The following is a 22,527-nucleotide window of genomic DNA, read 5'->3' as shown; positions in this document are numbered from 1 at the left end:
CAATTTTCTTAGGAAGTCCTCGTGTTGCACCCATTTTTTTTCAGATGATTCTTTCGACGATACGTGCGACTTGAATTATGGTTGTCAGGTTTATTCGCAAATGTGCTTGGGCGAGGGTAGTACTCGGATAGGTGACCACTTGGGAAGCCCTCGTGTTGCACCTATTTTTTTTCGGATGGGTTGTTCGACGTTACGCGCGAATGGAATTATAAACCACTGGTTCATTTGCAAAGGTGAGTCACGGTGCTGGGGCATATTACTTGATATTAGAACGAGAAAGAGAGATGCAGAGTGCACGCACAAGAAAACAAATGACGGGAGGGGGGATGGAATGAGAAAGAATGTATGTATTTGCAGTGCGGAATGAAACATGAGGGATCATACCAGCACTAATGCAACGGATTCTATCAGAACTCCGTAGTTAAGGGTGCTTGGGCGAGAAAAGTACTCGAATGGGTGACCTCCTGCGAAGTCCTTATATTTCACCCATTTTCTTGGGAGATCCTCGTGTTGCACCCATCTTTTTGCAGATGATTCTTTCGACGTTACGGGCGACTTGATTTATGGTCCGCAGGTTTATTCGCAAATGTGAGTCACGGCGCCGTGGCATTTTACTTGATATTAGAAGGAGTACGGGAGGTGCAGTGCGCACGCACAAGGAAACAAATGACGGGAGGAGGAAGAAAAGAGAAAGAGTGTATGTATTTGAAGCGCAAAATTAAACAAGTGGCATCATACCCGCACTAATGCACTGGATCCCATCAGAACTCCGTAGGTAAGGGTGCTTGGGCGAGAGTAGTACTAGCATGGGTTACCTCCTGCGAAGTCCTTATATTTCACCCATTTTCTTGTGAAATCCTCGTGATGCACCATTCGACGTTACGCGCGACTTTAATTATGGTCCGCAGATTTATTCGCAAATGTGAGTCACGGCGCCGTGGCATTTTACCTGATATTTGAACGAGAACGAGAGGTGCAGTGCGAACGTACAAGGAAACAAATGACGGGAGGGGGAAGAAAGGAGAAGGAGTTTATGTATTTGCAGCGCGAAATTAAACAGGTGCGATCATACCAGCATAAATACACCGGATCCCATCAGAACTCCGCAGTTAAGTGTGCTTTGGTGAAAGTAGTACAATGATGGGTTACCTCGTGGGAAGTTCTTGCGTTGCACCCATTTTCTTTTTTTCAGATGTGTCGTTCGACGTTACGCGCGACTTTAATTATGGTATGCAGATTTATTCGCAAATGTGAGTCACGGCGCCGTGGCATTTTACTTGATATTTGAACGAGAACGAGAGGTGCAGTGCGCACGCACAAGGAAACAAATGACGGGAGGGGCAAGAAAGGGGTAGGAATTTATGTATTTGCAGCACAAAATTAATCAGGTGCGATCATACCAGCACTAATGCACCGGATCCCATCAGAACTCCGTAGTTAAGTGTACTTGGGCGAGAGTAGTACTCGGATAGGTGACCTCCTGGGAAGTCCTCGTGTCGCACTAATTTTTTTTTCAGACGGGTCGTTCGACGTTACGCGCGACTGGAACTAGGGTCCACTGGTTTATACGCAAATGTGAGTCAAGAACCATGGGCATTTTAATTGATATTAGAACGAGAAAGAGAGATGTAGAGTGCATGCACAAGGAAACAAATGATGGGAGGGGGGATGGAGGGAGAAAAAGTGTATGTATTTGAAGCGCAGAATGAAACATGAGCAATCATACCAGCACCAATGCAACGGATTCTATCAGAACTTCGCAAGTTAAGGGTGTTTGGGCGAGAGTAGCACTAGGATGGGTGACCTCCTGCGAAGTCCTTATATTTCACCCATTTTCTTAGGAAGTCCTCGTGTTGCACCCATTTTTTTGCAGATGATTCTTTCGACGATACGCGCGACTTGAATTATGGTCCTCAGGTTTATTCGCAGCGCGAGTCACGGCACCGTAGCATTTTACTTGATATTAGAACGAGCACGGGAGGTGCAGTGCGCACGCACAAGGAAACAAATGACGGGAGGGGGAAGAAAGGAGAAGGAATTTATGTATTTGCAGCGCGAAATTATACGGGTGCTATCATACCAGCACTAATGCACCGGATCCCATCAAAACTCCGCAGTTAACTGTGCTTGGGCGAGAGTAGTACTCGGATGGGTGACCTCCTGAGAAGTCCTCGTATCACAACAATTTTTTTTCAGATAGGTCGTTCGACCTTACGCGCGACTGGAACTAGGGTCCGCTGGTTTATACGCAAATGTGAGTCAAGAAGCAGGGGCATTTTAATCGATATTAGAACGAGAAGAAGAGGTGCAGTGTGAACGCACAAGGAAACAAATGACGAGAGGGGGGATGGAGGGAGAAAAAGTGTATGTATTTTCAGCACGAAATGAAACATGAGCAATCAAACCAGCACCAATGCAACAGATTCTATCAGAACTCCGCAAGTTAAGGGTGCTTGGGCGAGAGTAGTACAAGCATGGGTTACCTCCTGCGAAGTCCTTATATTTCACCCATAAGGACTAATGATATCGTTCAAATATCAAGTAAAATGAAACAGGTGCGATCATACCAGCACTAATGCAACGGATTCTATCAGAACTCCGTAGGTAAGGGTGCTTGGGTGAGAGTAGTACTAGCATGGGTTACCTCCTATGAAGTCCTTATATTTCTCCCATTTTCTTGTGAAGTCCTCGTGTTGCACCCATTTTTTTGCAGATGATTCTTTCGACGTTACGCGCGACTTGAATTATGGTCCTCAGGTTTATTTGCAAATGTGATTCACGGCGCTGTAGCATTTTACTTTATATTAGAACGAGAACGGGAGGTGCAGTGCGCACGCACAAGGAAACAAATGACGGGAGGGGGAAGAAAGGGGAATGAGTTTATGTATTTGTAGCGCGAAATTAAACAGGTGCGATCATACCAGCACTAATGCACCGGATCCCATCAGAACTCCGCAGTGAAGTGTGCTTGGGAAAGATTAGTACTCGGATGGGTGACCTCCTGGGAAGTCCTCGTGTCGCACCAATTTTTTTTCAGACGGGTCGTTCGACGGTACGCGCGTCTGGAACTAGGGTCCGCATGTTTATACGCAAATGTGAGTCAAGAAGTAGGGGCATTTTAATCGATATTAGAACGGGAATGAGAGGTGAAGTGTGAACGCACAAGGAAACAAATGAGAAGGAGTGTATGAATTGGCAGCGCGAAATTAAACAGGTGCGATCATACCAGCGTTAAAGCTCCGGATCCCATCAGAACTCCGCAGTTAAGTGTGCCTGGGCAAGAGTAGTACTCGGATGGGTGACCACTTGGGAAGCCCTCGTGTTGCACATATTTTTTTTCGGATGGGTTGTTCGACGTTACGCGCGAATGGAATTATAAACCGCTGGTTCATTTGCAAAGGTGAGTCACGGTGCCGGAGCACATTACTTGATATTAGAACGAGAAGGAGAGATACAAAGTGTATGCACAAGGAAACAAATGAAGGGAGGGGGGATGGAGGGAGAGAAAGTGTATGTATTTGCAGCGCAGAATGAAACATGAGCAATCATACCAGCACCAATGCAACGGGTTCTATCAGAACTCCGCAAGTTAAGGGTGTTTGGGCGAGAGTAGCACTAGGATGGGTGACCTCCTGTGAAGTCCTTATATTTCACCCATTTTCTTAGGAAGTCCTCCTGTTGCACCCATTTTTTTGCAGATGATTCTTTCGACGATACGCGCGACTTGAATTATGGTCTTCAGGTTTATTCGCAGCGTGAAATTATACGGGTGCTATCATACCAGCACTAATGCACCAGATCCCATCAAAACTCCGCAGTTAACTGTGCTTGGGCGAGAGTAGTACTCGGATGGGTGACCTCCTGGGAAGTCCTCGTATCGCAGTAATTTTTTTTCAGATATGTCGTTCGACCTTACGCGCGACTGGAACTAGGGTCCGCTGGTTTATACGCAAATGTGAGTCAAGAAGCAGGGGCATTTTAATCGATATTAGAACGAGAAGAAGAGGTGCAGTGTGAACGCACAAGGAAACAATCGATGGGAGGAGGAGGGAAGGAGATGGAGTGTATGTATTTTCAGCATGAAATGAAACAGGTGCGATCATACCAGCACTAATGCAACGGATTCTATCATAACTCCGTAGGTAAGGGTGCTTGGGCGAGAGTAGTACAAGCATGGGTTACCTCCTGCGAAGTCCTTATATTTCACCCATTTTCTTGTGAAGTCCTCGTGTTGCACCCATTTTTTTACAGATGATTCTTTCGACGTTACGCGCGACTTGAATTATGGTCCTCAGGTTTATTCGCAAATGTGAGTCACGGCGCCGTGGCATTTTACTTGATATGTGAACGAGAACGGGAGGTGCAGTTCGCACGCACAAGGAAACAAATGACGGGAGGGGGAAGAAAGGGGAATGAGTTTATGCATTTGCAGCGCAAAGTTAAACAGGTGCGATAATACCAGCACTATTGCACCGGATCCCATTAGAACTTCGCAGTTAAGTGTGCTTGGGCGAGATTAGTCCTCGTGTTGCACCAATTTTTTTTCAGACGGGTCATTCGACGTTACGCGCGTCTGGAACTAGGGTCCGCTGGTTTATACGCAAATGTGAGTCAAGAAGTAGGGGCATTTTAATCAATATTAGAACGAGAATGAGAGGTGAAGTGTGAACGCACAAGGAAACAAATGACGGGAGGGGGAAGAAAGGAGAAGGAGTGTATGTATTTGCAGCGCTAAATTAAACAGGTGCGATCATACCAGCACTAAAGCCCCGGATCCCATCAGAACTCCGCAGTTAAGTGTGCTTGGGCGAGAGTAGTACTCGGATGGGTGACCACTTGGGAAGCCCTCGTGTTGTACCTATTTTTTTTTGGATGGGTTGTTCGACGTTACGCGCGAATGGTATAAACCGCTGGTTCATTTGCAAAGGTGAGTCACGGTGCCTGGGCATATTACTTGATATTAGAACGAGAAAGAGAGATGCAGAGTGCACGCACAAGGAAACAAATGACGGGAGGGGGGATGGAAGGAGAAAGAGTGTATGTATTTGCAGTGCATAATGAAACATGAGGGATCATACCAGCACTAATGCAACGGATTCTATCAGAACTCCGCAGTTAAGGGTGCTTGGGCGAGAAAAGTACTCGGATGGGTGACCTCCTGCGAAGTCCTTATATTTCACCCATTTTCTTGGGAGGTCCTCGTGTTGCACCCATCTTTTTGCAGATGATTCTTTCGACATTACGCGCAACTTGATTTATGGTCCGCAGGTTTATTCGCAAATGTGAGTCACGGCGCCGTGGCATTTTACTTGATATTAGAACGAGTACGGGAGGTGCAGTGCGCACGCACAAGGAAACAAATGACGGGAGGAGGAAGAAAAGAGAAGGAGTGTATGTATTTGAAGCGCAAAATTAAACAAGTGGCATCATACCAGCACTAATGCACTGGATCCCATCAGAACTCTGTAGTTAAGTGTGCTTGGGCGAGAGTAGTACTCGGATTGGTGACCTCTTGGGAAGTCCTCGTATCGCAACAATTTTTTTTCAGATGAGTCGTTCGACGTTACGCGCGACTGGAACTATGGTCCGCTAGTTTATACGCAAATGTGAGTCAAGAATCAGGGGCATTTTAATCGATATTAGAACGAGAAGGAGAGGTGCAGTGTGAACGCACAAGGAAACAAATGACGGGAGGGGGGATGGAGGGAGAAAAAGTGTCTGTAATTGCACCCATTTTTTTGCAGATGATTTTTTCGACGATACGCGCGACTTGAATTATGGTCCTCAGGTTTATTTGCAAATGTGAGTCATGGCACCGTAGCATTTTACTTGATATTAGAACGAGCACGGGAGGTGCAATACGCACGCACAAGGAAACAAATGACGGGAGGGGGAAGAAAGGAGAAGGAGTTTATGCATTTGCTGCGCGGAATTAAACGGGTGCGATCATACCAGCACTAATTCACCGGATCCCATCAGAACTCCGCAGTTAAGTGTGCTTGGGCGAGAGTAGTACTCGGATGGGTGACCTCCTGGGAAGTCCTGGTGTCGCACCAATTTTTTTTCAGACGAGTCGTTCGACGTTACGCGCGACTGGAACTAGGGTCCGTTGGTTTATATGCAAATGTGAGTCAAGAAGCAGGGGCATTTTAAACGATATTAGAACGAGAAGGAGAGGTGCAGTGTGAACGCACAAGGAAACAATTGATGGGAGGGGGAGGGAAGGAGAAAAAGTGTGTATTTGCAGCGCATAATGAAACAGGTGCGATCATACCAGCACTAATGTAACGGATTCTATCAGAACTCCGTAGGTAAGGGTGCTTGGGCGAGAGTAGTAATAGCATGGGTTACCTCCTGCGAAGTCCTTATATTTCACCCATTTTCTTGTGAAGTCCTCGTGTTGCACCCATTTTTTTGCAGATGATTCTTTCGACGTTACGCGCGACTTGAATTATGGTCCTCAGGTTTATTTGCAAATGTGAGTCACGGCGCTGTAGCATTTTACTTGATACTAGAATGAGAACGGGAGGTTTAGCGCGCACGAACAAGGAAACAAATGACGGGAGGGGGAAGAAAAGAGAATGAGTGTATGTATTTGCAGCGCGAAACTAAACAGGTGCGATCATACCAGCACTAAAGCCCCGGATCCCATCAGAACTCCGCAGTTAAGTGTGCTTGGGCGAGATTAGTACTCGGATGGTTGACCTCCTGGGAAGTCCTCGTGTCGCACCAATTTTTTTTCAGACTGGTCGTTCGACGTTACGCGCGTCTGGAACTAGGGTCCGCTGCTTTATACGCAAATTACAGTCAAGAAGCAGGGGCATTTTAATCGATATTAGAAGGAGAATGAGAGGTGAAGTGTGAACGCACAAGGAAACAAATGACGGGAGGGGGAAGAAAGGAGGAGTGTATGTATTTGCAGCGCGAAATTAAAGAGGTGGAATCATACCAACATTAAAGCCCCGGATCCCATCAGAACTCTGCAGTTAAGTGTGCTTGGCCGAGAGTGGTACTCGGATGGGTGACCACCTGGGAAGCCCTCGTGTTCCACCTATTTTTTTTCGGATGGGTTGTTCGACGTTACGCGCGAATAGAATTATAAACCGCTGGTTCATTTGCAAAGGTGAGTCACGGTGCCGGGGCATATTACTTGATATTAGAACGAGAAAGAGAGATGCAGAGTGCACGCACAAGGAAACAAATGACGGGAGGGGGGATGAGAGGAGAAAGAGTGTATGTATTTGCAATGCAAAATGAAACATGAGGGATCATACCAGCACAAATGCAACTGATTCTATCAGAACTCCGCAGTTAAGGGTGCTTGGGCGAGAAAAGTACTCGGATGGGTGACCTCCTGCGAAGTCCTTATATTTCACCCATTTTCTTGGGAGGTCATCGTGTTGCACCCATCTTTTTGCAGATGATTCTTTCGACGTTACGCGCGACTTGATTTATGGTCCGCAGGTTTATTCACAAATGTGAGTCACGGCGCTGTGGCATTTTACTTGATATTAGAACGAGTACCGGAGGTGCAGAGCAAACGCACAAGGAAACAAATGACGGGAGGAGGAAGAAAGGAGAAGGAGTTTATCTATTTACAGCGCGAAATTAAATAGGCGCGATCATACCAGCACTAATGTACCGGATCCCATCAGAACTCCGTAGTTAAGTGTGCTTGGGCGAGAGTAGTACTCGGATGGGTGACCTCCTGGGAAGTCCTTGTGTCGCATTAATTTTTTTTTCAGACGGGTCGTTCGACGTTACGCGCGACTAGAACTAGGGTCCACTGGTTTATACGCAAATGTGAGTCAAGAAGCAGGGGCATTTTAATCGATATTAGAACGAGAAGGAGAGATGCAGAGTGCACGCACAAGGAAACAAATGACGGGAGGAGGGATGGAGGGAGAAAAAGTGTATGTATTTGCAGCGCAGAATGAAACATGAGCAATCATACCAGCACCAATGCAATGGATTCTTTCAGAACTTCGCAAGTTAAGGGTGCTTGGGCGAGAGTAGCACTAGGATGGGTGACCTCCTGCGAAGTCCTTATATTTCACCCATTTTCTTAGGAAGTCCTCGTGTTGCACCCATTTTTTTGCAGATGATTCTTTCGACGATACGCGCGACTTGAATTACGGTCCACAGGATTATTCGCAAATGTGAGTCACGGCACTGTAGCATTTTACTTGATATTAGAACGAGCACGGGAGGTGCAGTGCGGACGCACAAGGAAAGAAATGACGGGAGGGGGAAGAAAGGAGAAGGAGATTATGTCTTTGCAGCGCGAAATTAAACAGGTGCGATCATACCAGCACTAATGCACCGGATCCCATCAGAACTCTGTAGTTAAGTGTGTTTGGGCGAGAGTAGTACTCGGATGGGAGACCTCTTGGGAAGTCCTCGTGTCGTACCAATTTTTTTTCAGACGGGTCATTCGACGTTACGCGCGACTGGAACTAGGGTCCGCTAGTTTATACACAAATGTGAGTCAAGAAGCAGGGGCATTTTAATCGATATTAGAACGAGAATGAGAGGTGCAGTGTGAACGCACAAGGAAACAATTGATGGGAGGGGGAGGGAAGGAAAAGGAGTGTATGTATTTTCAGCACGAAATGAAACAGTTGCGATGATACCAGCACTAATACAACGGATTCTATCAGAACTCCGTAGGTAAGGGTGCTTGGGCGAGACTAGTACTAGCATGGGTTACCTCCTGCGAAGTCCTTATATTTCACCCATTTTCTTGTGAAGTCCTCGTGTTGCACCCATTTTTTTTCAGATGATTCTTTCGACATTACGCGCGACTTGAATTATGGTCCTCAGGTTTATTCGCAAATGTGAGTCACGGCGCTGTAGCATTTTACTTGATATTAGAACGAGAACGGGAGGTGCAGCGCGCACGCACAAGGAAACAAATAACGATGGGGGGAAGAAAGGAGAAGGAGTGTATGTATTTGCAACGCGAAACTAAACAGGTGAGATCATACCAGCACTAAAGCCCCGGATCCCATCAGAACTCCGCAGTTAAGTGTGCTTGGGCGAGATTAGTACTCAGATGGTTGACCTCCTGGGAAGTCCTCGTGTCGTACCAATTTTTTTTCAGACTGGTCGTTCGACGTTACGCGCGTCCGGAACTAAGGTCCGCTGGTTTATACGCAAATGTGAGTCAAGAAGCAGGGGCATTTTAATCGATATTAGAACGAGAATGAGAGGTGAAGTGTGAACGCACAAGGAAACAAATGACGGGAGGGGGAAGAAAGGAGGAGTGTATGTATTTGCAGCGCGAAATTAAAGAGGTGCGATTATACCGGCACTAAAGCCCCGGATCCCATCAGAACTCCGCAGTTAAGTGTGCTTGGGCGAGAGTAGTACTCGGATGGGTGACCACCTGGGAAGCCCTCGTGTTCCACCTATTTTTTTTCGGATGGGTTGTTCAACGTTACGCGCGAATGGAATTATAAATCACTGGTTCATTTGCAAAGGTGAGTCGCGGTGCCGGGGCATATTACTTGATATTAGAACGAGAAAGAGAGATGCAGAGTGCACGCACAAGGAAACAAATGACGAGAGGGGAGATGGGAGGAGAAAGAGTGTATGTATTTGCTGTGCAAAATGAAACATGAGGGATCATACTAGCACTAATGCAACGGATTCTATCAGAACTCCGCAGTTAAGGGTGATTGGGCGAGAAAAGTACTCGGATGGGTGACCTCCTGCGAAGTCCTTATATTTCACCCATTTTCTTGGGAGGTCCTCGTGTTGCACCCATCTTTTTGCAGATGATTCTTTCGACGTTACGCGCGATTTGATTTATGGTCCGCAGGTTTATTCACAAATGTGAGTCACGGCGCCGTGGCATTTTACTTGATATTAGAACGAGTACGGGAGGTGCAGTGCGTACGCACAAGGAAACAAATGACGGGAGGAGGAAGAAAAGAGAGGGAGTGTATGTATTTGAAGCGTAAAATTAAACAAGTGGCATCATACCAGCACTAATCCACTTGATCCCATCAGAACTCTGCAGTTAAGCGTGCTTGGGCGAGAGTAGTACTCAGATGGGTGACCTCTTGGGAAGTCCTCGTATCGCAACAATTTTTTTTCAAAAGGGTCGTTTGACGTTACGCGCGACTGGAACTATGGTCCGCTGGTTTATACGCAAATGTGAGTCAAGAATCAGGGGCATTTTAATCGATATTAAAACGAGAATGAGAGATGTAGTGTGAACGCATAAGGAAACAAATGATGGGAGTGGGGGAGGGAAGAAGGAGTGTATGTATTTTCAGCACGAAATTAAACAGGTACGGTCACACCAGCACAAATGCACTGGATCCCATCAGAACTCCGCAGTTAAGTGTGCTTTGGCGAAAGTAGTACAATGATGGGTTACCTCCTAGGAAGTTCTCATGTTGCACCCATTTTCTTTTTTTCAGATGTGCCGTTCGACGTTACGCGCGACTTTAATTATGGTCCGCAGATTTATTCACAAATGTGAGTTACGGCGCCGTGGCATTTTACTTGATATTTGAACGAGAACGAGAGGTGCAGTGCGAACGCACAAGGAAACAAATGACGGGAGGGGGAAGAAAGGAGAAGGAGTTTATGTATTTGCAGCCGGAAATGAAACAGGTGCGATCATACCAGCACTAATGAAACGGATTCTATCAGAACTCCGTAGGTAAGGGTGCTTGGGCGAGAGTAGTACTAGCATGGGTTACCTCTTGCGAAGTCCTTATATTTCACCCATTTTCTTAGGAAGTCCTCGTGTTGCACCCATTTTTTTGCAAATGATTCTTTCGACGATACACGCGACTTGAATTATGGTTCTCAGGTTTATTCGCAAATGTGAGTCACGGCACCGTAGCATTTTACTTGATATTAGAACGAGCACGGTTGGTGCAGTGCCCACGCACAAGGAAACAAATGACGGGAGGGGGAAGAAAGGAGAATGAGTTTATGTATTTGCAGCGCGAAATTAAATAGGTGCGATCATACCAGCACTAATGCACCGGATCCCATCAGAACTCCGCAGTTAAGTGTGCTTGGGCGAGAGTAGAACTCGGATTGGTGACCTCCTGGGAAGTCCTCGTGTCGCACTAATTTTTTTTTAGACAGGTCGTTCGACGTTACGCGCGACTGGAACTATGGTCCGCTAATTTATACGCAAATGTGAGTCAAGAAGCAGGGGTATTTTAATCGATATTAGAACGAGAATGAGAGATGCAGAGTGCACGCACAAGGAAACAAATGACGGGAGGGGGGATGGAGGGAGAAAAAGTGTATGTATTTGCAGCGCAGAATGAAACATGAGCAATCATACCAGCACCAATGCAACGGATTCTATCAGAACTCTGCAAGTTTAGGGTGCTTGGGCGAGAGTAGCACTAGGATGGGTGACCTCCTGCGAAGTCCTTATATTTCACCAATTTTCTTAGGAAGTCCTCGTGTTGCACCCATTTTTTTGCAGATGATTCTATCGACGATACGCGCGACTTGAATTATGGTCCTCAGGTTTATTCGCAAATGTGAGTCACGGCACCGTAGCATTTTACTTGATATTAGAACGAGCACGGGAGGTGTAGTGCGCACGCACAAGGAAACAAATGACGGGAGGGGAAAGAAAGGGGAAGGAGTTTATGTATTTGCAGCGCGAAATTAAACGGGTGCGATCATACAAGCGCTAATGCACTGGATCCCATCAGAACCCTGCAGGTAAGTGTGCTTGGGCGAGAGTAGTACTCGGATGGGTGACCTCCTGGGAAGTCCTCGTGTCGCAACAATTTTTTCTCAGACGGGTAGTTCGACGTTATGCGCGACTAGAACTCGTGTCCGCTGGTTTATACGCAAATCTGAGTCAAGAAGGAGGGCCATTTTAATCGATATTAGAACGAGAATGAGAGGTGCAGTGTGAACGCACAAGGAAACAATTGTTGGGAGGGGGAGGGAAGGAGAAGGAGTGTATGTATTTTCAGCACGAAATGAAACAGGCGCGATCATACCAGCACTAATGGAACGGATTCTATCAGAACTCCGTAGGTAAGGTTGCTTGGGCGAGAGTAGTACTAGCATGGGTTACCTCCTGCGAAGTCCTTATATTTCACCCATTTTCTTGTGAAGTCCTCGTGTTGCACCCATTTTCTTTTTTTCAGATGTGCCGTTCGACGTTACGCACGACTTTAATTATGGTCCGCAGATTTATTCGCAAATGTGAGTCACAGCGCCGTGGCATTTTACTTGATATTTGAACGAGAACGAGGGGTGCAGTGCGCACGCACAAGGAAACAAATGACAGGAGGGGGAAGAAAGGAGAAGGAGTTTATGTATTTGCAGAGCGAAATTAAAACGGTGCGATCATACCAGCACTAATGCACCGGATCCCATCAGAACTCTGCAGTTAAGTGTGCTTGGGCGAGATTAGAACTCAGATGGGTGACCTCCTGGGAAGTCCTCGTGTCGCATTAATTTTTTTTTTAGACGGGTCGTTCGACGTTACGCGCGACTGGAAGTAGGAACGCCTGGTTCATACGCAAATGTGAGTCAAGAAGCAGGGGCATTTTAATCGATATTAGAACGAGAAGGAGAGATGCAGAGTGCACGAACAAGGAAACAAATGATGGGAGGGGGGGGGGAGGGAAGAAGGAGTGTATGTATTTTCAGCACGAAATTAAACAGGTGCGGTCACACCCGCACAAATGCATCGGATCCCATCAGAACTCCGAAGTTAAGTGTGCTTTGGCGAAAGTAGTACAATGATGGGTTACCTCCTGGGAAGTTCTCGTATTGCACCCATTTTCTTTTTTTCAGATGTGACGTTCGACGTTACGTGCGACTTTAATTACGGTCCGCAGATTTATTCGCAAATGTGAGTCACGGCGCCGTGGCATTTTACTTGATATTTGAACGAGAACGAGAGGTGGAGTGCGCACGCACAAGGAAACAAATGATGGGAGGGGGAAGAAAGGAGAAGGAGTTTATGTATTTGCAACGCGAAATTAAACTGGTGCGATCATACCAGCACTAATGCACCGGATCCCATCAGAACTCCGCAGATAAGTGTGCTTGGGCGAGAGTAGTACTCGGATGGGTGACCTCCTGGGAAGTCATCGTGTCGCACTAATTTTTTTTTTCAGACGGGTCGTTCGACGTTTCGCGCGACTGGAACTAGGGTCCACTGGTTTATACGCAAATGTGAGTCAAGAAGGAGGAGCATTTTAATCGATATTAGAACGAGAAGGAGAGATGCAGAGTGCACGCACAAGGAAACAAATGATGGGAGGAGGGATGGAGGGAAAAAAAGTGTATGTATTTGCAGCGCAGAATGAAACATGAGCAATCATACCAGCACCAATGCAACGGATTCTATTAGAACTCCGCAAGTTAAGGGTGCTTGGGCGAGAGTAGCACTAGGATGGGTGACCTCCTGCAAAGTCCTTATATTTCACCAATTTTCTTAGGAACTCCTCGTGTTGCACCCATTTTTTTGCAGATGATTCTTTCGACGATACGCTCGACTTGAATTATTGTCCTCAGGTTTATTCGCAAATGTGAGTCACGGCACCGTAGCATTTTACTTGATATTAGAACAAGCACGGGAGGTGCAGTGCGCACGCACAAGGAAACAAATGACGGGAGGGGGAAGCAAGGAGAAAGAGTTTATGTATTTACAGTGCAGAATTAAACCGGTGCGATCATACCAGCACTAATGCACTGGATCCCATCAGAGCTCGGCAGTTAAGTGTGCTTGGGAGAGAGTAGTACTCAGATGGGTGACCTCCTGGGAAGTCTTTGTGTCGCACCAATTTTTTTTCAGACGGGTCGTTCGACGTTACGCGCGACTAGAACTGGGGTCCGCTGGTTTATACGCAATTGTGAGTCAAGAAGCAGGGGCATTTTAATCGATATTAGAACGAGAAGGAGAGGTGCAGTGTGAACGCACAAGGAAACAATTGATGGGAAGGGGAGGGAAGGAGAAGGAGTGTATGTATTTTCAGCACGAAATGAAACAGGTGCGATCATACCAGCACTAATGGAACAGATTCTATCAGAACTCCGTAGGTAAGGTTGCTTGGGCGAGAGTAGTAATATCATGGGTTACCTCCTGCGAAGTCCTTATATTTCACCCATTTTCTTGTGAAGTCCTCGTGTTGTACCCATTTTCTTTTTTTCAGATGTGTCGTTCTACGTTACGCATGACTTTAATTATGGTCCGCAGATTTATTCGCAAATGTGAGTCACAGCGTCGTGGCATTTTACTTGATATTTGAACGAGAACGAGAGTTGCAGTGCGCACGCACAAGGAAACAAATGACAGGAGGGGGAAGGAAGGAGAAGTAGTTTATGTATTTGCAGAGCGAAATTAAATCGGTGCGATCATACCAGCACGAATGCAGCGGATCCCATCAGAACTCCGCAGTTAAGTGTGCTTGGGCGTGATTAGAACTCAGATGGGTGACCTCCTGGGAAGTCCTCGTGTCGCATTAATTTTTTTTTTAGACGGGTCGTTCGACGTTACGCGCGACTGGAAGTAGGGACGCCTGGTTCATACGCAAATGTGAGTCAAGAAGCAGGGGCATTTTAATCGATATTAGAACGAGAAGGAGAGATGCAGAGTGCACAAACAAGGAAACAAATGATGGGAGGGGGGGGAGGGAAGAAGGAGTGTATGTATTTTCAGCACGAAATTAAACAGGTGCGGTCACACCCGCACAAATGAACCGGATCCCATCAGAACTCCGAAGTTAAGTGTGCTTTGGCAAAAGTAGTACAATGATGGGTTACCTCCTGGGAAGTTCTCGTATTGCACCCATTTTTTTTTTTTCAGATGTGCCGTTCGACGTTACGCGCGACTTTAATTATGGTCCGCAGATTTATTCGCAAATGTGAGTCACGGCGCCGTGGCATTTTACTTGATATTTGAACGAGAACGAGAGGTGGAGTGCGCACGCACAAGGAAACAAATGACGGGAGGGGGAAGAAAGGAGAAGGAGTTTATGTATTTGCAACGCGAAATTAAACTGGTGCGATCATACCAGCACTAATGCACCGGATCCCATCAGAACTCCGCAGATAAGTGTGCTTGGGCGAGAGTAGTACTCGGATGGGTGACCTCCTGGGAAGTCCTCGTGTCGCACTAATTTTTTTTTTCAGACGGGTCGTTCGACGTTACGCACGACTGGAACTAGGGTCCACTAGTTTATACACAAATGTGAGTCAAGAAGCAGGAGCATTTTAATCGATATTAGAACGAGAAGGAGAGATGCAGAGTGCACGCACAAGGAAACAAATGACGGGAGGAGGGATGGAGGGAAAAAAAGTGTATGTATTTGCACCGCAGAATGAAACATGAGCAATCATACCAGCACCAATGCAACGGATTCTATTAGAACTCCGCAAGTTAAGGGTGCTTGGGCGAGAGTAGCACTAGGATGGGTGACCTCTTGCAAAGTCCTTATATTTCACCAATTTTCTTAGGAACTCCTCGTGTTGCACCCATTTTTTTGCAGATGATTCTTTCGACGATACGCGCGACTTGAATTATGGTCCTCAGGTTTATTCGCAAATGTGAGTCACGGCACCGTAGCATTTTACTTGATATTAGAACGAGCACGGGAGGTGCAGTGCGCACGCACAAGGAAACAAATGACGGGAGGGGGAAGAAAGGAGAAAGAGTTTATGTATTTACAGTGCAGAATTAAACCGGTGCGATCATACCAGCACTAATGCACCGGATCCCATCAGAGCTTGGCAGTTAAGTGTGCTTGGGAGAGAGTAGTACTCGGATGGGTGACCTCCTGGGAGGTCCTTGTGTCGCACCAATTTTTTTTCAGACGGGTCGTTCGACGTTACGCGCGACTAGAACTGGGGTCCGCTGGTTTATACGCAATTGTGAGTCAAGAAGCAGGGGCATTTTAATCGATATTAGAACGAGAAGGAGAGGTGCAGTGTGAACGCACAAGGAAACAATTGATGGGAGGGGGAGGGAAGGAGAATGAGTGTATGTATTTTCAGCACGAAATGAAACAGGTGCGATCATACCAGTACTAATGGAACAGATTCTATCAGAACTCCGTAGGTAAGGTTGCTTGGGCGAGAGTAGTACTAGCATGGGTTACCTCCTGCGAAGTCCTTATATTTCACCCATTTTCTTGTGAAGTCCTCGTGTTGCACCCATTTTCTTTTTTTCAGATGTGCCGTTCGACGTTACGCACGACTTTAATTATGGTCCGCAGATTTATTCGCAAATGTGAGTCACAGCGTCGTGGCATTTTACTTGATATTTGAACGAGAACGAGGGGTGCAGTGCGCACGCACAAGGAAACAAATGACAGGAGGGGGAAGAAAGGAGAAGGAGTTTATGTATTTGCAGAGCGAAATTAAATCGGTGCGATCATACCAGCACGAATGCACCGGATCCCATCAGAACTCTGCAGTTAAGTGTGCTTGGGCGAGATTAGAACTCAAATGGGTGACCTCCTGGGAAGTCCTCGTGTCGCATTAATTTTTTTTTTAGACGGGTCGTTCGACGTTACGCGCGACTGGAAGTAGGGACGCCTGGCTCATACGCAAATGTGAGTCAAGAAGCAGGGGCATTTTAATCGATATTAGAACGAGAAAGAAAGATGCAGAGTGCACGAACAAGGAAACAAATGATGGGAGGGGGGGGGAGGGAAGAAGGAGTGTATGTATTTTCAGCACGAAATTAAACAGGTGCGGTCACACCCGCACAAATGCACCGGATCCCATCAGAACTCCGAAGTTAAGTGTGCTTTGGCGAAAGTAGTACAATGATGGGTTACCTCCTGGGAAGTTCTCGTATTGCACCCATTTTCTTTTTTTCAGATGTGCCGTTCGACGTTACGCGCGACTTTAATTATGGTCCGCAGATTCATTCGTAATTGTGAGTCACGGCGCCGTGGCATTTTACTTGATATTTGAATGAGAACGAGAGGTGCAGTGCGCACGCACAAGGAAACAAATGACGGGAGTGGGAAGAAAGGAGAAGGAGTTTATGTATTTGCAACGCGAAATTAAACTGGTGCGATCATACCAGCACAAATGCACCGGATCCCATCAGAACTCCGCAGATAAGTGTTCTTGGGCGAGAGTAGTACTCAGATGGGTGACCTCCTGGGAAGTCCTCGTGTGGCACTAATTTTTTTTTTCAGACGGGTCGTTCGACGTTACGCGCGACTGGAAGTAGGGTCCACTGGTTTATACGCAAATGTGAGTCAAGAAGCAGGAGCATTTTAATCGATATTAGAACGAGAAGGAGAGATGCAGAGTGCACGCACAAGGAAACAAATGACGGGATGAGGGATGGAGGGAGAAAAAGTGTATGTATTTGCAGCGCAGAATGAAACATGAGCAATGATACCAGCACCAATACAACGGATTCTATCAGAACTCCGCAAGTTAAGGGTGCTTGGGCGAGAGTAGAGCTAGGATGGGTGACCTCCTGCGAAGTCCTTATATTTCACCCATGTTCTCAGAAAGTCCTCGTGTTGCACCCATTTTTTTGCAGATGATTCTTTCGACGATACGCGCGACTTGAATTATGGTCCTCAGGTTTATTCGCAAATGTGAGTCACCGCACCGTAGCATTTAACTTGATATTAAAACGAGCACGGGAGGTGCAGTGCGCACGCACAAGGAAATAAATGATGAGAGGGGGAAGAAAGGAGAAGGAGTTTATGTATTTGCAGCGCGAAATTAAACGGGTGCGATCATACCAGCATTAATGCATCGGATTCCATCAGAACTTCGCAGTTAAGTGTGCTTGGGCGAGAGTAGTACTCGGATGGGTGACCTCTTGGGAAGTCCTCGTGTCGCACTAATTTTTTTTCAGACGGGTCGTTCGACTTTACGCGCGATTGGAACTAGGGTCCGCTGGTTTATACACAAATGTGAGTCAAGAAGCAGGGGTATTTTAATCGATATTAGAACGAGAAGGAGAGATGCAGAGTGCACGCACAAGGAAACAAATGACGGGAGGGGGGATGGAGGGAGAAAAAGTGTATGTATTTGCAGCGCAGAATGAAACATGAGCAATTATACCCGCACCAATGCAACGGATTCTTTCAGAACTCCGCAAGTTAAGGGTGCTTGGGCGAGAGTAGCACTAGGATGGGTGACCTCCTGCGAAGTCCTTATATTTCACCCATTTTCTTAAGAAGTCCTCGTGTTGCACCCATTTTTTTGCAGATGATTCTTTTGACTTTACGCGCGACTTGAATTATGGTCCTCAGGTTTATTCGCAAATGTGAGTCACGGCGCTGTAGCATTTTACTTGATATTAGAACGAGAACGGGAGTTGCAGTGCTCCCGCACAAGGAAACAAATGACGAGAGGGGGACGAAAAGAGAAGGAGTGTATGTATTTGCAGCGGGAAATTAAACAGGTGCAATCATTCCAGCAGTAATGCACCGGATCCCATCAGAACTCTGCAGTTAAGTGTGCTTCGGCGAGAGTAGTACTCCGATGAGTGACCTCTTGAGAAGTCCTCGTGTTGCACTAATTTTTTTCCAGACGGGTCGTTCGATGTTACGCGCGACTGGAACTAGGGTCCGCTGGTTTATACGCAAATGTGAGTCAAGAAGCAGGGGCATTTTAATCGATATTAGAATGAGAATAAGAGGTGAAGTGTGAACGCACAAGGAAACAAATGACCGGAGGGGGAAGAAAGGAGAAGGAGTGTATGTATTTGTAGCACGAAATTAAATAGGTGCGATCATACCAGCACTAAAGCCCCGGATCCCATCAGAACTCCGCACTTAAGTGTGCTTGGGCGAGAGTAGTACTCGGATGGGTGACAACTTGGGAAGCCCTCGTGTTGCACCTATTTTTTTCAGATGGGTTGTTCGACGTTACGCGCGAATGGAATTATAAACAGCTGGTTCATTTGCAAAGGTGAGTCACGGTGCTGGGGCATATTACTTGATATTAGAACGAGAAAGAGAGATGCAGAGTGCACGCACAAGGAAACAAATGACGGGAGGGGGGACGGGAGGAGAAAGAGTGTATGTATTTGCAGTGCAGAATGAAACATGAGGGATCATACCAGCACTAATGCAACGGATTCTATCAGAACTCCGCAGTTAAGGGTGCTCGGGCGAGAAAAGAACTCGGATGGGTGACCTCCTGCGAAGTCCTTATATTTCACCCATTTTCTTGGGAGGTCCTCGTGTTGCACCCATCTTTTTGCAGATGATTCTTTCGACGTTACGCGCGACTTGATTTATGGTTCGTAGGTTTATTCGCAAATCTGAGTCACGGCGCCGTGACATTTTATTTGATATTAGATCGAGTACTGGAGGTGCAGTGCGCACGCACAAGGAAACAAATGACGGGATGAGGAACAAAAGGGAAGGAGTGTATGTATTTGAAGCGCAAAATTAAACAAATGGCATCATACCAGCACTAATGCACTGGATCCCATCAGAACTCTGCAGTTAAGTGTGCATGGGCGAGAGTAGTACTCGGATGGGTGACCTCTTGGGAAGTCCTCGTATCGCAACAATTTTTTTTTCAAATGGGTCGTTCAACTGGAACTAGAGTCCGCTGGTTTATAAGCAAATGTGAGTCAAGAAGCAGGGGTATTTTAATCGATATTAGAACGAGAAGGAGCGGTGCAGTGTGAACGCACAAGGAAACAATTGATGGGAGGGGGAGGGAAGAAGAAGGAGTGTATGTATGCTCAGCACGAAATGAAACAGGTGCGATCATACCAGCACTAATGCAACAGATTCTATCAGAACTCCGTAGGTAAGGGTGCTTGGGCGAGAGTAGTACTAGCATGGGTTACCTCCTGCGAAGTCCTTATATTTCACCCATTTTCTTGTGAAGTCCTTGTGTTGCACCCATTTTTTTGCAAATGATTATTTCGACGTTACGCGCGACTTGAATTATGGTCCTCATGTTTATTCGCAAATGTGAGTCACGGCGCCGTGGCATTTTACTTGATATTAGAATGAGAACGGGAGGTGCAGTGCGCACGCACAAGGAAACAAATGACGGGAGGGGGAAGAAAGGGGAATGAGTTTATGTATTTGCAGCGCGAAATTAAACAGGTGCGATCATACCAGCACTAATGCACCGGATCCCATCAGAACTCCGCAGTTATGTGTGCTTGGGCGAGATTAGTACTCGGATGGATGACCTCCTAGGAAATCCTCGTGTCGCACCATTTTTTTTTCAGACGGGTCGTTCGACGTTACGCACGTCTGGAACTAGGGTCTGTTGGTTTATACGCAAATCTGTGTCAAGAAGCAGGGGCATTTTAATCGATATTAGAACAAGAATGAGAGGTGAAGTGTGAACGCACAAGGAAACAAATGACGGGAGGTGGAAGAAAGGAAAAGGAGTGTATGTATTTGCAGCGTGAAATTAAACAGGTCCGATCATACCAGCACTAAAGCTCCGGATCCCATCAGAACTCCACAGTTAAGTGTGCTTAGGCGAGAGTAGTACTCGGATGGGTGACCACTTGGGAAGCCCTCGTGTTGCATCAATTTTTTTTTCGGATGGGTTGTTCGACGTTACGGGCGAATGAAATTATAAACCGCTGGTTCATTTGCAAAGGTGAGTCACGGTGCTGGGGCATATTACTTGATATTAGAACGAGAAATAGAGATGCAGAGTGCACGCACAAGGAAACAAATGACGGGAGGGGGGATGGAAGGAGAAAGAGTGTATGTATTTGCAGTGCAGAATAAAACATGAGGGATCATACCAGCACTAATGCAAAGGATTCTATCAGAACTCCGTAGGTAAGGGTGCTTGGGCGAGAGTAATACTAGCATGGGTTACGTCCTGCGAAGTCCTTATATTTCACCCATTTTCTTCTGAAGTCCTCGTGTTGCACCTATTTTTTTGCAGATGATTCTTTCGATGTTATGCGCGACTTGAATTATGGTCCTCAGGTTTATTCGCAAATGTGAGTCACGGTGCCGTGGCATATTACTTGATATTAGAACGAGAACGGGAGGTGCAGTGCACACGCACAAGGAAACAAATTACGGGAGGGGGAATAAAGGGGAATGAGTTTATGTATTTGCAGCGCGAAATTAAACAAGTGCGATCACACCAGCATTAATGCACCGGATCCCATCAGAACTCCGCAGTTATGTGTGCTTGGGCGAGATTAGTACTCGGATGGCTGACCTCCTGGGAAGTCCTCGTGTCGCACCAATTTTTTTCAGACGGGTCGTTCGACGTTACGCGCGTCTGGAACTAGGGTCCGCTGGTTTATACACAAATGTGAGTGAAGAAGCAGGGGCATTTTAATCGATATTAGAACGAGAATGAGAGGTGAAGTGTGAACGCACAAGGAAACAAATGACGGGAGGGGGAAGAAAGGAGAAGGAGTGTATGTATTTACAGTGCGAAATTAAATAGGTGCGATCATACCAGCCCTAAAGCTCCGGATCCCATCAGAACTCCGCAGTTAAGTGTGCTTGGGCGAGAGTAGTACTCGGATGGGTGACCACTTGGGAAGCCCTCGTGTTGCACCAATTTTATTCAGATGGGTTGTTCGACGTTACGCGCGAATGGAATTATAAACCACTGGTTCATTTGCAAAGGTGAGTCACGTTGCCGAGGCATATTACTTGATATTAGAACGAGAAAGAGAGATGCAGAGTTCACGCACAAGGAAACAAATGACGGGAGGGGGAAGAAAGGAGAAGGAGTTTATGTATTTGCAGTGCGAAATTAAACAGGTGTGATCATACTAGCATTAATACAACCGATCCCATCATAACTCCGCAGTTAAGTGTGCTTGGGCGAGAGTAGTACTCGGATGGGTGACCACTTGGGAAGTTCTCGTGTTGCACCCATTTTTTTGCAGATGATTCTTTCGACGTTACGCGCGACTTGAATTTTGGTCCTCAGGTTTATTCGCAAATGTGAGTCACGGCGTCGTAACATTTTACTTGATATTAAAATGAGCACGGGAGGTACAGTGCGCACGCACAAGGAAACAAATGACGGGAGGGGGAAGAAAGGAGAAGGAGTTTATGTATTTGCAGCGCAAAATTAAACGAGTGTGATCATACCAGCACTAATGCAACGGATCCCATCATAACTCTGCAGTTAAGTGTGTTTGGGCGAAAGTAGTACTCGGATGGGTGACCTCCTGGGAAGTTCTCGTGTCGTACAAATTTTTTTTCAGACGAGTCGTTCGACGTTACGCGCAACTGGAACTATGGTCCACTTGTTTATACGCAAATGTGAGTCAAGAAGCAGGGGCATATTAATCGATATTAGAACGAGAAAAAGAGGTACAGTGCGAACGCACAAGGAAACAAATGATGGGAGGGGGGAGGGAAGGAGAAGGAGTGTATGTATTTTCAGCACGAAATTAAACAGGTGCTATCACACCAGCACAAATATACCGAATCCCATCAGAACTCCGCTGTTAAGTGTGCTTTGGCGAAAGTAGTACAAGGATGGGTTACCTCCTGGGAAGTTCTCGTGTTGCACCCATTTTTTTTTTAGATGTGCCATTCCACGTTACGCGCGACTTTCATTATA

The 22,527-nt window shown here is 46.4% G+C and overlaps 6 non-coding genes and 34 pseudogenes across 6 annotated transcripts; all 40 read left to right on the top strand.

Annotated features, from left to right (window-relative positions):
• The first annotated feature begins 1,058 nt into the window (after nt 1-1,058).
• LOC148258957 (5S ribosomal RNA) lies at nt 1,059-1,177 on the top strand (annotated as a pseudogene).
• Nucleotides 1,178-1,386: 209 nt separating this feature from the next.
• Nucleotides 1,387-1,505, top strand: LOC148258956 (5S ribosomal RNA; annotated as a pseudogene).
• A 561-nt stretch (nt 1,506-2,066) lies between these two features.
• Nucleotides 2,067-2,185, top strand: LOC148258955 (5S ribosomal RNA; annotated as a pseudogene).
• Nucleotides 2,186-2,907: 722 nt separating this feature from the next.
• On the top strand, nt 2,908-3,026 carry LOC148258954 (5S ribosomal RNA; annotated as a pseudogene).
• Nucleotides 3,027-3,212: 186 nt separating this feature from the next.
• Nucleotides 3,213-3,331, top strand: LOC148258953 (5S ribosomal RNA; annotated as a pseudogene).
• Nucleotides 3,332-3,767: 436 nt separating this feature from the next.
• On the top strand, nt 3,768-3,886 carry LOC148258952 (5S ribosomal RNA; annotated as a pseudogene).
• An 856-nt stretch (nt 3,887-4,742) lies between these two features.
• LOC148258951 (5S ribosomal RNA) lies at nt 4,743-4,861 on the top strand. Its single transcript, XR_015819573.1, has one exon. It is a non-coding gene; the product is annotated as a 5S ribosomal RNA (ribosomal RNA).
• Nucleotides 4,862-5,419: 558 nt separating this feature from the next.
• Nucleotides 5,420-5,537, top strand: LOC148258950 (5S ribosomal RNA; annotated as a pseudogene).
• A 401-nt stretch (nt 5,538-5,938) lies between these two features.
• On the top strand, nt 5,939-6,057 carry LOC148258949 (5S ribosomal RNA). Its single transcript, XR_015819915.1, has one exon. It is a non-coding gene; the product is annotated as a 5S ribosomal RNA (ribosomal RNA).
• A 557-nt stretch (nt 6,058-6,614) lies between these two features.
• LOC148258948 (5S ribosomal RNA) lies at nt 6,615-6,733 on the top strand. The gene has a single exon (XR_015820194.1). It is a non-coding gene; the product is annotated as a 5S ribosomal RNA (ribosomal RNA).
• A 202-nt stretch (nt 6,734-6,935) lies between these two features.
• On the top strand, nt 6,936-7,054 carry LOC148258947 (5S ribosomal RNA; annotated as a pseudogene).
• A 560-nt stretch (nt 7,055-7,614) lies between these two features.
• On the top strand, nt 7,615-7,733 carry LOC148258946 (5S ribosomal RNA; annotated as a pseudogene).
• Nucleotides 7,734-8,295: 562 nt separating this feature from the next.
• Nucleotides 8,296-8,414, top strand: LOC148258945 (5S ribosomal RNA; annotated as a pseudogene).
• A 559-nt stretch (nt 8,415-8,973) lies between these two features.
• Nucleotides 8,974-9,092, top strand: LOC148258944 (5S ribosomal RNA; annotated as a pseudogene).
• Nucleotides 9,093-9,294: 202 nt separating this feature from the next.
• On the top strand, nt 9,295-9,413 carry LOC148258943 (5S ribosomal RNA; annotated as a pseudogene).
• A 561-nt stretch (nt 9,414-9,974) lies between these two features.
• Nucleotides 9,975-10,092, top strand: LOC148258942 (5S ribosomal RNA; annotated as a pseudogene).
• An 886-nt stretch (nt 10,093-10,978) lies between these two features.
• LOC148258941 (5S ribosomal RNA) lies at nt 10,979-11,097 on the top strand (annotated as a pseudogene).
• Nucleotides 11,098-11,658: 561 nt separating this feature from the next.
• LOC148258940 (5S ribosomal RNA) lies at nt 11,659-11,777 on the top strand (annotated as a pseudogene).
• Nucleotides 11,778-12,340: 563 nt separating this feature from the next.
• On the top strand, nt 12,341-12,459 carry LOC148258939 (5S ribosomal RNA; annotated as a pseudogene).
• Nucleotides 12,460-12,667: 208 nt separating this feature from the next.
• On the top strand, nt 12,668-12,786 carry LOC148258938 (5S ribosomal RNA; annotated as a pseudogene).
• Nucleotides 12,787-12,995: 209 nt separating this feature from the next.
• On the top strand, nt 12,996-13,114 carry LOC148258937 (5S ribosomal RNA). The gene has a single exon (XR_015821224.1). It is a non-coding gene; the product is annotated as a 5S ribosomal RNA (ribosomal RNA).
• Nucleotides 13,115-13,677: 563 nt separating this feature from the next.
• Nucleotides 13,678-13,796, top strand: LOC148258936 (5S ribosomal RNA; annotated as a pseudogene).
• A 563-nt stretch (nt 13,797-14,359) lies between these two features.
• LOC148258935 (5S ribosomal RNA) lies at nt 14,360-14,478 on the top strand (annotated as a pseudogene).
• A 206-nt stretch (nt 14,479-14,684) lies between these two features.
• LOC148258934 (5S ribosomal RNA) lies at nt 14,685-14,803 on the top strand (annotated as a pseudogene).
• A 209-nt stretch (nt 14,804-15,012) lies between these two features.
• Nucleotides 15,013-15,131, top strand: LOC148258933 (5S ribosomal RNA). Its single transcript, XR_015820340.1, has one exon. It is a non-coding gene; the product is annotated as a 5S ribosomal RNA (ribosomal RNA).
• Nucleotides 15,132-15,694: 563 nt separating this feature from the next.
• Nucleotides 15,695-15,813, top strand: LOC148258932 (5S ribosomal RNA; annotated as a pseudogene).
• A 563-nt stretch (nt 15,814-16,376) lies between these two features.
• LOC148258931 (5S ribosomal RNA) lies at nt 16,377-16,495 on the top strand (annotated as a pseudogene).
• A 207-nt stretch (nt 16,496-16,702) lies between these two features.
• On the top strand, nt 16,703-16,821 carry LOC148258930 (5S ribosomal RNA; annotated as a pseudogene).
• A 209-nt stretch (nt 16,822-17,030) lies between these two features.
• On the top strand, nt 17,031-17,149 carry LOC148258929 (5S ribosomal RNA; annotated as a pseudogene).
• A 563-nt stretch (nt 17,150-17,712) lies between these two features.
• Nucleotides 17,713-17,831, top strand: LOC148258928 (5S ribosomal RNA; annotated as a pseudogene).
• Nucleotides 17,832-18,392: 561 nt separating this feature from the next.
• LOC148258927 (5S ribosomal RNA) lies at nt 18,393-18,511 on the top strand (annotated as a pseudogene).
• A 205-nt stretch (nt 18,512-18,716) lies between these two features.
• LOC148258926 (5S ribosomal RNA) lies at nt 18,717-18,835 on the top strand (annotated as a pseudogene).
• A 560-nt stretch (nt 18,836-19,395) lies between these two features.
• Nucleotides 19,396-19,513, top strand: LOC148258925 (5S ribosomal RNA; annotated as a pseudogene).
• A 548-nt stretch (nt 19,514-20,061) lies between these two features.
• On the top strand, nt 20,062-20,180 carry LOC148258924 (5S ribosomal RNA; annotated as a pseudogene).
• A 205-nt stretch (nt 20,181-20,385) lies between these two features.
• LOC148258923 (5S ribosomal RNA) lies at nt 20,386-20,504 on the top strand (annotated as a pseudogene).
• Nucleotides 20,505-21,065: 561 nt separating this feature from the next.
• On the top strand, nt 21,066-21,184 carry LOC148258922 (5S ribosomal RNA; annotated as a pseudogene).
• Nucleotides 21,185-21,388: 204 nt separating this feature from the next.
• On the top strand, nt 21,389-21,507 carry LOC148258921 (5S ribosomal RNA). Its single transcript, XR_015820569.1, has one exon. It is a non-coding gene; the product is annotated as a 5S ribosomal RNA (ribosomal RNA).
• A 204-nt stretch (nt 21,508-21,711) lies between these two features.
• Nucleotides 21,712-21,830, top strand: LOC148258920 (5S ribosomal RNA; annotated as a pseudogene).
• A 205-nt stretch (nt 21,831-22,035) lies between these two features.
• On the top strand, nt 22,036-22,154 carry LOC148258919 (5S ribosomal RNA; annotated as a pseudogene).
• A 206-nt stretch (nt 22,155-22,360) lies between these two features.
• Nucleotides 22,361-22,479, top strand: LOC148258918 (5S ribosomal RNA; annotated as a pseudogene).
• The last annotated feature ends 48 nt before the right edge of the window (nt 22,480-22,527 follow it).

The sequence above is a fragment of the Carica papaya genome, chromosome 5, assembly GCF_054855325.1.
Source record: "Carica papaya isolate Zhongbai chromosome 5, ASM5485532v1, whole genome shotgun sequence".
Lineage (NCBI taxonomy): Eukaryota > Viridiplantae > Streptophyta > Magnoliopsida > Brassicales > Caricaceae > Carica > Carica papaya.
This window is presented reverse-complemented; position numbering and strand designations above follow the sequence as displayed.